Source organism: Pogoniulus pusillus, chromosome 16 (assembly GCF_015220805.1).
Source record: "Pogoniulus pusillus isolate bPogPus1 chromosome 16, bPogPus1.pri, whole genome shotgun sequence".
Taxonomy (NCBI): Eukaryota; Metazoa; Chordata; class Aves; order Piciformes; family Lybiidae; genus Pogoniulus; species Pogoniulus pusillus.
The window spans coordinates 10,135,376-10,148,467 of NC_087279.1; the positions used below are offsets into that span (position 1 = coordinate 10,135,376).

Below are 13,092 nucleotides of genomic sequence, written 5' to 3' on the forward strand. Positions count from 1 at the left end.
AGAATTTACACTACTTATGAGGTCAGGATATTCTTATGACATCATGTTACCTTTTTCCATTAGGGAATTAGCACATTAAGAGCACAAAAATCTTTCTCCTCTCAAAAGCCAGAAGGAACAAAAAGACATCTCATAAAGATCTGTCTTGCAGGTTTCTACTGCAGGCTACGAGATCATAAGTATAAATCACCTCACAGCAAGTCCAGGAAGTTATTTCCTCTTTTCCAGTATCTTGCTGGATATAAAAATCTGAAACTTTCACTGAAAATACACCAAAGAGAAACGGCATAAAGCATATCTCCTAAGACTGTGTTTTACCTGCATTTAACCTTGTCCCAGAGTAACTGTGGCAAATTTAGCATTGCCCAGCCATGAATACGTGGGTCACAATTCAGCTTTTTCATCTGAGAAAGAGGAACTGAGAAATTGCATACAGACTGCAGCCAGCCTTGGAACGCAAAACGCAGAGCAGTTGCATACATCCTATGACTTCGTAAAGTCCTTCACCTTCCTCTTATTTACCACCATTCTTCCAAAGAGCAAACAATAAAAACCAAGAAGTTGTGCTGTGTCAGCACAGCCTCAGTTGGAGGACTCAGATGTAGTTAACAGAAAGACAGTAAATGGGCAAGAACAGAGGAAAAAATCTGGCTGAATTAATCTTTTTGTTCTTGCTGTTCTCGCTTGTTTTCATTTTCAGAAAGCATCCACAAAAACTACTCAGAGTATCAAAAGAATCAGTCTGCAGAAATAGTAAACTTGTTTTATTTATAGCCAGGGTCATGGGAAATCTGTCTTGACATATTAAAAAAAAAATAAAAATACAGCTTCTCAGATCAGTTTGAGTAACGGAATTCGAGGAATGAACAGCTATGGGAAAGTTTAAATTCTCATCAGATACACCTGAGTGGCCTTGCTCAAAGTGGTTTACACCTTCTATCACTCATTAAGCAGCAAGCACGAGGGCAATTTTAAATGCTGGTGTGCGCAGGACATGCTTGTATGATAACTAAGAATATATGCATCTGTAGTGTTAACAGACTTGAGATTGTGATCACAGTTGTTTAGGGCATGATTAAGACATTACTTGAAAAATCACTTTTGACAAACAACAGAAAATTACTTTATGATATTACTTTATGATATTAATTAAAACAATCACTAAGCTTTTACTGAATATCAGATATATGGAAATCTGCGGCACGTGCTGTTGAATTAGCTGTAGCCATCACCACTTCTTAGCTCTAAAAAATAAACATGGATAGCAAGAGAATGATTTTCTGGTGTACCTACTGCTCTGTTCAGTGCTTGAATAACAAAACTCGTCTTGTGTCTTTTGCTCTGCAGTTTAAAGAGCTGTTTATTCTGAGTGTTACATCACCAAAGTACAACATTACAAACAAAGCAGTATGGAACTGAGCCTGAACCCCCAGACAGTCACTGACCTTGAAGAAATTATTCTGTCTCACTTACATGCCCAGTCATTCAACTGGATGCTATGCTTGTGTTGGTGAAGCAGTTCTGGTCCCCTACGGTATCATAACTGGGAGGATAAGATCTTTGTTATTAAGCCACTTCTACCTAGGCAGCCAGAGTTCATGACTTCAGACAGTCTTTACAGAAATGTTACCAAACTTGAGTTATCTGCCTCAGAACATTTGGTTACCCTCACAGAAATAACACCTTACTGAAGAATCATATTAATTCTTAATTTTCCTTTGATAAAGGCACACTTTTGGTTTTGTGCTTTCAGGAAAATCAAATACAGAAGCTGAAGCTGAATCTTAACTGTTAATTCACACAGTGGCATATTCTCCAAGGCATTCAGGCTACAGGCTCATCATTTCTGGTGGCAGTTTTTGCTAGACCTTGCAGAAACTGTCAGACTGTGACCAGAGCCTTGAACATAAGATATTCATTTAAAACAACAGTGGTGACATCAGCACATGTTCTAGCAGGCACTCATGTCCTAGACCACCAGCAAGACCAATAAAGGCACCCATGTGATTCTGCAAAGCAGGCCATTGAATTCTCTGCAGCACCTTCAACAATTTCTGTTCTCACTGTTACTTACAGGAAATGAATGGGCCCTAGGCGACACCACCAAGCTACACAAGGCAAACTGTGACACAGGTGCCCACCTGCACTGAGGTGCCTCAGGCAGGAATCCCCTTTACGCTGATTGCCATAGGACTGGTTTTTCCTCTTCAGAAATGTGGCAACTATCTTTGTCAGCACTGCAGGTAGGTAAAATGTTGGTGGCTGCCAGCTGGAATGTAGCCTGGAATGCAGCACCTATGGTCCCAGTTGCTCTGTATCTCTTCCATCACATTCTCAAAGACACAAGCTTGGTTACTGCAAAAGTCACTCAACTTTTTAGTGAAGTACATTCCCTAACCATTACAAAAGAATCTACAGCAGCACTCAGGTGGTTTTACAGCACTGAGAAGTATTCTCTCTCTCAGACATACAGAAATACCTGCCTGCCTTTCTTATTTCCTTTATTATTAAGGTTTCTATCTACCCTTTATATACCATATCTGTTACCATCTCCCATTTTCTTGTATTCATCAAGGACACAGCTACGTGTTAAAGCCTTGACTGAACTGACTCTGCACTGCTACTCAGTTCACATATATGCTCTTTACCTGTAGATTCTGAAACAGAAATATATGTATACTTAATTACAGTGATAAATTCATATAATTGTTTTAAGATCGTAGAGTCTAAAGATTATCTAACAAGTTTGGTATTAAACCATATCACTTAGCATCTGTTTGGACCTGTAAGAAATGCCATCCTGTATGTTCCTCCACTAGAAAAGAATTGGCATGATTGTAACATTTCCATTTCCTGCCAACTACAATCCCTATTACTTCATTTTGCCTGGAGTTACACAGTTTCAGAAGGATGACATTGGTCTGGGTTTGTTGTTTGGTTTTTTTTGGATGGTGGCTTTGGAGTTTTGGGGTGGGTTTGCTGTGGTTTTTTGAGAGGGTGATGTGTGGTGCCATAGTTTAGTTATTCAGAAGGGTTAGGAGATACGTTGGACTCAATGATCCTGGAGGTCTTTTCCAACCTGGTTAATTCTGTGAAAGAATGTGGTTTAAAGCATGTAGATAGTTCCAGTTTCCCTGGACAAAACAAAAACACACACCATGATGAGAACTATCTTGCATAGAACACAAAGCAAATTTCATGCAGTTTTCTGCCCATTTCTATTGGCTATACACTCAAAAGCTAATAATAACAACAATTTAAACCCTTAAAAAACTGAAGTGTTGAGAAATCCTTGCATTATTTAAGCTACACATTTCACAGCTGACTTTCTTTTACATGACTACAACACCAATGCTTTATGAATCTTCATTATTTTCAGAATCTGCATTAAAAGAAAATACATGTACTGCATCTCAACATGGATATGGATGAACAGTGCAATCGGGACAGCACATACATGCCTGGCACTCCAGCCAGGAAGAGCACTTTCCAGGTTCTGCCTCAAAAACCTTCTGGGTATTTCCCCAAGTAACTGGACAATAGAACCTAAACCACCTCAGGTGACAGAAGCTCCAATTTCTTCACTTCAAGAGAAATGTCCACCTGATTGATTATACACTTTCTAAGTATAAAGAGTAGGAAGTTTTGCACACTTTACTGCTTCCATAGTCAGACTGACAGATACCAGAGATCACATCATTTATGAAGCTTTACCAATTTCACAGGAGACGGTCACCAACTCTAAACATTAATGTTAATTATTCCTCCCCTTCACAGTTTCAGAAGTTCACACAAATTGCTTCTCCTCAACAATACCTATTTGGTCTTATTGGCAAGGGAGTCAGAGTAGCAGATGTTGTGATGCGAGTGCTAATTATATTGCTCTTCACCACTCCTATCATCTAGTGACTTGAATTCCTAATTTCCATCACCACCCTACCTATCTACCATAATCATTTCTGTTCCTGACACTGCTTGAGTACTACATGAAGGACTTCCCTAGCTCTTGCAGCAGAATAGGATGGCTCACAGAGAACTTCTTATCACCTCCCGCTCTTCTCCCTCTCACATCACTGTACACTCTGTAGAAACCAAGTCAAAGCTCCTCCTGCTGACACTTATTAAACGTCCTCAGCTTTTGGAATTGACCAGAAATTACCTACAGAAGTACCTACTTAAAATAACAAGACAAATAGAAACACAATAAAGATGAATGCACAGCCCCACTCAAACTAGTTACCATTCTGGGCACACATAACCTAATGAACAATCTGTGGACAGGTCCCATTTGCCCAAGAGAATCCACCTCTTCAAGGAATCAAGACAGGCTGCTTGTGCTGTGTGGAGGTCCGCAGTCTCCCACATGAACACAGCAGAGAGATAGGCAGCTGGAGTTTTGCCTTAGAACCACAGAATATTAGAGCTGAAAGAGACCTTAAAGATGATCTAGTCCAAGACACCCTTTGCAGTTAGCAGAGACATCTTCAACTGCTGGCTTTGTACAGAGCCATCAGTTTGTCTGCAAGACTGCAAAATAAGGGCTGAGAAAAAAACCTGTCCTCACTCACCACAGCTTAGCAGGCATTTCATCCACCCAGGCCTGTTCAGCAGCACACATTCCCAGTCTTACCTACTAAAACAAACATTCCATTTCAGCTGCACAGATGTCAAACTTCATCGCATGCCTTTAACACTGTGGCCTTAAATATTACAGTGCTAGAGCTGTCACTTCCCCCTCCAATAAATACTGCCATTCTCTCGCCTATATCAATGGCACACTGCACCCAACCTCCAGTATTTCACCCTACTGAAAATCAGGTAGAAGAGTCACATTCCTTCTTTGACAAGATGACTAGGAAGACTACTCAGTGATGCACTGCAGCAAAGCAACAGTGCCTTGTTATCTTGCACAGGTCAGTCACATTTTAGACATTAAAACCTAGGCCTTTAAAGCATAACATTGTGTGAAAGGTGGACCACATAGAAACTCCAGCTTTAGATTTCCTACTGAGATGATCTAGGAAAACATTTGTCTCACATTAATATAACCATGTCCAGCCTCATCTTCCTTTTTATGAAGTTGTTCTATGTGTAGAAAGCTTCCAGAAGAACATGCTTCCTTTTGCTTAAAGTATTCTAAAAATACTACTTCCTAATGAGCATCTCATTTGCATGACAAATTCTCTGTGCAGTGTCAGAAACATCTTTAAATGAAGATGTCACACTTACAGGAATTATTCTGCAGGCAGATCAGTTCGCACCAAACTTTGCTTGTGACAAGTTCATTTCATTTTCATCATCTTGTGCTCTGACAGCAAGAGAAGAGAATCACAGCTTTTCCCCAGTGAGGATCCTTTGCCCATATATTAATTCAAACCATGGAACACTATCCAGTTGAGTTCATGCCTACCTCCCTGGCCAAATATTTAGAAGCAATCATTTACCAAGCCAACAGGTACCACATCCCTTGCTTTCTACTGTAATTCTCACAGAAGGAAATGCAACAATTAAGAAAAAAAATCAATCCACTACAGGCTTTCCCTCCCCTTATACTATAGTCTTGAAACTGACAGCTTTCAAATTGGAGAAAAATAGCATGAATCTCTCATTTAAAACCAAACAATACCAACAAAACTTGCAATGTCTGCTCAGCAAATACTGAAGCAAATGTTCTTCAGCTGTCTGCATCACAGAGAAACCTAGGTACATTCACTGAGAGACCTAGGTGCAAAGCCTTCCATCTTGAGTGAAAGCAAACTTCAGAGCTGCTTCTTCCTCTGAGATGTCCAGAAAACATGACATCCATGAGGACAGCCTTGGTCCAGTTACAGAGAGCAGCAGGACTTCAGTCACAGACTGAAAAATTTTCACTTAGTATCCCAACTTTCAAGTCATGTACTTTATAGCACACAACTCTCCTCTGTTTACTGGTAACGTTAATTGGCATGGTAGAAGGTGCTCTTCCTCAAGTATTCAAACATCACTACCTGTCTCTGACAGTCTCAAGGCCAGTCAGGTGGATGGCAATAGGGAAGGCAGGGAGCTTTCAGTCATGCTTCCCTGGAAGCAAAGTGTTCATTTGATCTTCAGATGACATGACAAAAGCTTTGTGGTGGTAAAAACTATGCCATTTCTTACTGTACCCAAATTCCAGAACACACGAGAGCAGTGCATGGGAAAGCTCAGAACCTGTATGCATGTTTTCTCTCCTGAGCCACAAAACTTTGGGAATTAGTGATGAAGTCATGAAGCAAACCTTAAATAGACTGTTTCCACCATCACCAGACTTACTTTCTCAGATTTTATCTGCTTCAGTTTCCCACTCAAATCTTATATTAGATTTTTTTTCCTTCTTTTTCTCTCTCCACCTCCAAGCCTTTCCATTTTCTTACATAATACTGAATAAATATTTTATAGCCAAAGAGGATTTCTACCTGTTATGTAACTCACATTTTTTTGGAGACAGCTTCCTATCTCATTTTTATTGATAGAGCCTTTAGTGTGAAACCAGAAGCTGCACTTCCACAAAAGAGCGTGCCTAAACTGCCACAAACACCTATATTTATGCTACATTAAAAATGCTAAGTGGCATGAAATTTCATTTCACTGATATGCAAATGAGGCTGACAATATTAAAGAAAATATTAACGTACTTATATAAACATCTACAAAACTATTAATTGTCACAATATGAGAGAGCAATTTCAGTGTGCCAAACAGATTTATCACAGCTAAACTGGAAGGCATAGTCACATCCCAGTTCTGAAACAGGCCAGGGTATGTCTGTGTGCTCTGGCTGCCCTGTTTAAGCTGCATCCCAGAGCCAGAGAGATTCAGAACAGCCTCCTTTAAAATGTCCTCTGAGCAGAGCTCACAAAAACCCTCAGAAGAACAGCATCTGTCCAAAAGCTACAGTTGTTTCATTAGCTCTGGTCACAGTCTTAAAATAAATACACATACACACACATATATTTATATATACACACTTCTGGCCCATCTGCAAACCCCCTGCAGGAATTGTAAGACTGTGTAGGTGATGCTAGATACAGAGGTGCCCAGATGATAAAATTGTGCTTATCGATATACAATTAGGTCACCAGAGTGGATGGCAAAAATTGAGGCACAGCAGAGCCTTATGTTTCCAAACAGGACAGCAGGAGTGGTTATAGAGACAGTCTGTGCAGACTGTCAGTACATTCTCATCTCTCTCCCCATAAGAAACACTTCCATGTTATCTCAGCAGGATCCTCAGTTTCATAACTAGTTTTCTGAAGAATGCTTATTTCAGACTTTTAAAAAGTTGTGGTCATAAAAGCTAAGAATTAATAACCTAGTGATGTATCCTTGAAACAACATTCAGAAAGGAAAATAACTCTGATGACAGGAATAACACCACCAAGGGTACAGGTGTTCAACTGCCATCATCCCCTCTCAGCACATGGGCAATGTTTTAAGAAATGCAAAGAAGATTCCATAAAGCTATTAGGTTGTAATTGGATTTAACAGAATCAGCTGCTTTCACTTACAGATTTGTACAAGAAAACAGAACAGAAAAAAAAAAAACCCCAAACTTGTGTGTTTATTCAGGCACTTGAATTGCTTCAAGGACACCATATCAAACAATGAAAGGTCAAATTTCTTCCTTCCATACAGTGTTAAATAAACGGCAACATGGAGCAGTGCAAATTTTGTTTTCAAATGGGTACAGCACGCTGGGTTTTGTGCTCTAAACAAAGAATAAGGAGCTCTTTGCTCAGCACTAAGTGCTTTACTACACGCCATGAAAAGCGGGTGTCTGGGAGCTAGGAGATTACCAGCACAAAACACTATTAAGAAGGTGCCAAAAAGATTTATAAACAGAGCAGGAGGGACCTTGACATTTCTACTTCGGTTCTTGCTTCTTTTCCAGGCTTTCTCTTCTGCAGCCACCCGAAGATGAGCAGCACACCCACCCCGCCACCTGGCCCGGGATTCGGCTGGTGCCGAGGAGGCACCAGGTCTGCCAAGGATTTGGAACAAGTCACAGTTCAGACGCATCTGGAAGGTGGGGAAGCCCCCACCGGCGTGCCGCGGCGGGTAACGGATCTGTTGCAATAAGCGGTGAAATCCGCAGTTCCCTCCGGGGGCGGGTGGTGGGGTCGGAATATTTTAGGTCTGTTACGGCTCCGCATCGCCGAGAAACAGTGGAGACCGCGATGCCAAACGGGGTGCGACGACAGTATCCCCCGGCCCCGGGGGAGGGGAGCGATGGGAGGCCGGACCAGGGGCAGCAGCGAGGGCAGTGCAGCGCAGCGCCTCAGCCCGCCCGTGTCGCCGGCTCCCCCCGCTGGCCGCAGCGGGCAGAGGCAACCCGGGCCCAGTCCGCGCCGTGTGGGCATCGCTGGACAGCGGCAGCGATGTGTCCTGCCGCGGCCTGCGCAGTGCCGCAAAGGCGGTAGACTGTACCCCAGACGCGAGCTATGCCCGCAAAGACGGCACACAGCATCCTAGACATAAGCTGTGCCCAGCCGCATACTGCACAGTGATGAAGTGGTGGCACACAGCATCCTGGACATGAGCTGTGCTAGCCGCAGTCTCGGGTCACCCATAAGGAGCAGCCCTGCTGCCTTCAGACAAGAATCAGTTTCCCCCTCGGACCGCACCAAACCCAGTGGCATTCAGGGCCATCAACACCGGCTATTTGGTCTGCAGTCAATAAATCAAATGCTGTGGAGCTGAACAGCCATCCAGATGTTAGTCGCACTGCTGCATCTGCTGGAAACCAGAGAGAAGTTGCAGCTCCTAAGTAATATGAGCACGGGAGGGGGAGAAACCAAAACCAAAAACATCTCCACAGCACTGATCAGAGACTGCTAACAGAGCCTGGACCTCTTATCTTCATTTATTCTGAGCAGATCACATTATCAGCTCCTGAATGGATGCTCTGCAGAGACAGAGGTTTAAAGACCAGGACAAAAGAGTGGATGTTAAAGCCCTTTTTAACAATAATAGCTCCAAAACCACGTTCTTTCTAACTTAACTAGATGTCAGTTCAATAATTGAAGTTGAATACAGTCGTCAATGAAAGATAATTCAGAACTGAAGGCAAAGGATGAGGGAAGTGTTCGCCCCCTCCCCGTGCAAATGCTCCATCACAAGGAAGCCTAAAGGCTTTCTATAGCAAGCACTTGAGAAAATGCCACTAAATGGAGCAGTGAGATATATATATTAGTACTCACACACACACACATATGCAGATATATTTCTATATATATGAAAATGATACTTTGCTGAAGAAAAGAAGAGCTTAACAACTCAGAAGAACCTACCTACTGAGCTCAGGGACAAGCCCACTAAGCCACTCAACCTTGTATTCAAAGGTTAAAGGGATGACAACTATGCACAGCCATGAGCAACAGCATGGCACACACATACTCCTCTAGCCGCCCACAGGAGATGGTCAGCACAGTAAGTCCATGACTGGAATTTCACTAACAGGGGTTTTGACTGTTTGGGTAAGATACCCAATTCCTTGAAACCTCAAAGAAAGCATCCAAATAGCAATGTCTGGTTTATTTCCATTCTTTCTAAGTAACTGAGCTAATGCAAGCACTTGGTTGGGTAGTCTTTCGCTGAGGAGCTGGGTTGGGGTGTTTTGTTTTGGGTTTTTTGGAGGTTTTTTGCTATGGAGAGTTTTACAAACAAGTTTGAGCATCTCTAAGTAACAATTTGCAATCAAATGAGGATTTCTGCTGCCTGCACTGCAATACAAACTAAACCCGCACAACTGCACAGCTCAGTCCAGATCCAGTACTCTTAGCTTGCTTTCAAGTGCCACCCTGCTCCCCATTCAGCACAAGCAGAAAAGGCTTACGTTTGTTTCAATTTATCTTTGGTGATAGCTCAGGTAGGAGAGGCTAAGAGCAGAGCTAGCCTAGGACACCCACCAAAGAACAAACGCAACACTCAACAATGCCAATTCCCAGGGAGGAGGAAGTGACAGCTGAACTCACACAACCTCTCTAGTCATGAAATGAGCATTCAGGGTATCTGTCCATCTCAAATACGAAAACAAGTTTGGCGGCATAGTTCTGTGCATGTTAGCATAAAAAACTTCTTTGATATTGCCACCACATCAACTTGTTCTGCTCTTATCTCACTCTCTTGGCATAACCACCACCAAGGAATACTTCATAGTAACAATTGTATGGGAAGTGACCTTCCACACTGGCACTGAACTTGATTTACAGCTGGTTTGGTTACTGTGCAAACATCAGTGGTGATGGAGGGTCAGAAATCAGACAGATGTTTTAGTTCTACAAATACATACAGGTAACAGTGGTTGATAAACCCACGAATGTGAAAATGTTAACAATGGTAACACATGAATCATTCATTGAAAGAGCTAAGCACCGTTGTTATCCTATGGAGTCTCTAGTCTATATCTAAACAGGTTTCTTCACCCTCTCCTGCCTACCCTACACCTTCTACGGATACCTGAAAATGTACTGAAAAACTGAACAGCTCAGGATCTTGATACATGGTAGCACTAACACATTCCATGTTGGCAAGAACAGTGGGGGGAAAAAAGTCTCTAATTGCACATGAAGTTAACAAATCTGGCACTTTATCACTAGCCACCAAAAGTGACAAACTTCAACAAAAATTGTGACTAGTCACATGCATAAGTCTAGTACCAAAGAAGTGGAAGCTCATACAAAAGATACTTTTCTCTCTTTTTAACAGCCACTGTAACACTTAGCTGCCACTTTCTCGTTTCCTGCCTTGAATTCTAAGAGAAGCAAAACTGCAGCATAACTAGATTTTTTTTTCCCCAAAATAGAAACTTTAGAAGACAGATTATAGCTGAAAGTTAAAAAGAACAAGAAGCATTTAAAGAGATTTCAAAGCTACGCAAATGAGTTTTTAATCTTCTTTCATACCCTACTCAACTCCTATAAGAAAAGAATATTCCAAGCTAGAATTTCACAGGCTCCACTCCTTTGAGAGTTAAATATTGCTGGTTGTTTTTAAGGCCAACTGTATGCTCCATTTAGCTCTGCCTTCCCACTCACACATAACACTTTAAAATTTACAAGTTACAGTGATATCAACTGCTCTGATAAAATTTATTCCCTCTCCCAACCTTCTCTTTAACCTTCAGCCATTGCAGTTACCATAAAGCTATTACTATCAGGTTTCACACACATATCAAAGTCCAGCACAGTGAATTAAGAAGTTCCTTTAAAGCAAATCATCAGCAGAACAAAAAGCAGGTGATGTAACCCCTCTAAAGAGAGGCTTCGCCCATGCACATGTCAAGTCACAGTTCTGTGAAATAGTCAGGATTCAGCAAGACATTTTAGAGCCATCAGCTCTTGCAGCTAGAAATACCAGCATGGTCCAGAAAACGTTGTTGTAAGCAGCACTCAGATGTTAAGTGAGCTTTTGACAGTTTTTAAGGGCATTGCACAGTAAGCCGAAGCATTAAAGTAAGATTACTTTTTAGTATAAAAGCCATTCCAAACCACCCCTAATACAGAAAATATTCCCTCACAGTGGAATCAGCTTCCCCTCAAATGACTGTACAGCATCTTGCACTACTGCAAGCACACACAAAAACTTCATGTCCTACATCCTACAGGGAGCAAATGGGAAATAAGCATGTAAGAGGAAAGGGAAGAAGGCAAAAGGGGAGAAGTCTTTTCTTTCTATCTCTGTGTTCTTGCTCATTGCAAGCAAGACTCCCAAAGTATTAATTCTGCTTTCCAGAAACTACACCAACAGGCAATTTTGAGCTATCAGCACTAAATATGTGCTAATTTTAGGATGAAAGACACGCTATTAACTCAAATGAAATCATAACTGTTTACACCAAAAGTGAAATGTAATGTGCTATTTTAGGGATTTCAAGCAACTATTTGGTTAAGCTCATTTACAACAATGCACTAGAAGACATAACATATAAAATAACACCACTCATTAATAAAATAATGTTTTTAATCAGCTGCAGTATCCAATTAAATAATTGCTTTCACATAAATAAAACTGCCAGAGAATACCTGCAAAGGTCCTAGATTAGATGTTTCTGAGAAATTCTGTAACCATCCAAAATAAAACCAAGCTAAAGCTTCAGCATTACATATGCCCAACAGATACTTTTACCTCAGACCAACTGAAATCATACATCTGGAGCAAAACAGAAAATTAAGCACTTGAGGAAAAAAAAACAAAAAAAAGTAATTTACAGCTTACCACTGTCAACCCAGGGAGTCTAAACCTTATTTTACACAATAAATCTCAAGTATTAATGTTGACCACTAGCATTCTTTAAGAGCAACTAATCTGCTTAGCTGAAATCCACCAACTGGAAACATATTGAATATACTCCGTGAACAATTTGAAGGTGCAACACAAACTGCCAGAGAAAGACAAAGTCCTTTAAAACATTCTGTAAGCCGAGAGAGGAAGGGAAAGGCAGCTATGATTAGCAAAGACAAAGGCAAAATAAAAAGAACAAATTGCTAAACCTCAAGGTTTGTAAACTCCAACCTTCTGCACGTCTCTTTCAGCCTCTTCACAGCTTGGAATCAGAACACTCAAACGGCTCAAAGTTTTGTCCACTATTGCCTGCTATTTGCTCACTATTGTTTCCATTGTAAATGGACCTCTGGTAAGCTCTGCTCACAGGCTTCCAAAAGGCTTTACAACGCTCCCTGGCTGTCAGTACCTTTGTAATACCACCACTTGCTGAGGACCACTGGAAACGGGAGAAGCAAGGGAACAGATAGGAGAGGAAAGGCAGGCTGGCTGAAATTCTGACCCAATTCAAATCAGCTGTCACTGATTTCCATCACTAATGAGCAAAACCCAACAAACCTCTTTGCCTGTCCTTGATTATTCAATGAAAGAAAATCTTTTGTCATTTTCATCTGAAATTTAGACACTTCCTTGCCTCAGAACAACTGATAGTAAAACTGCTTGTTCATCTGTTAGTCAAGTGAGGTCTAGCCATTAAACACATATCCTGACAAATGCTATCTCAGTGGGTTTGTGTTGATTTTAAAGAAGTTAGTTTTCTGTGTTCTGACCATTTGCATATCTGACAGGCCT

General features: G+C 41.3%; 1 protein-coding gene across 9 annotated transcripts in view; it reads right to left on the minus strand.

Annotated features, from left to right (window-relative positions):
• The window catches only part of ATP2B2 (ATPase plasma membrane Ca2+ transporting 2), a 398,492-nt gene that overhangs the window by 357,612 nt on the left and 27,788 nt on the right, over positions 1 to 13,092 (minus strand). Inside the window, exon 1 of one of the 9 annotated variants that reach the window (XM_064156367.1) lies at positions 12,532 to 12,547. The exons of the other annotated variants lie outside the window; for them this stretch is intronic. The gene's annotated coding sequence lies outside the window, so the exon portion shown is untranslated. Of the gene's footprint in view, positions 1 to 12,531; positions 12,548 to 13,092 lie in introns of those variants that run through there. 9 annotated transcript variants of the gene reach the window in all.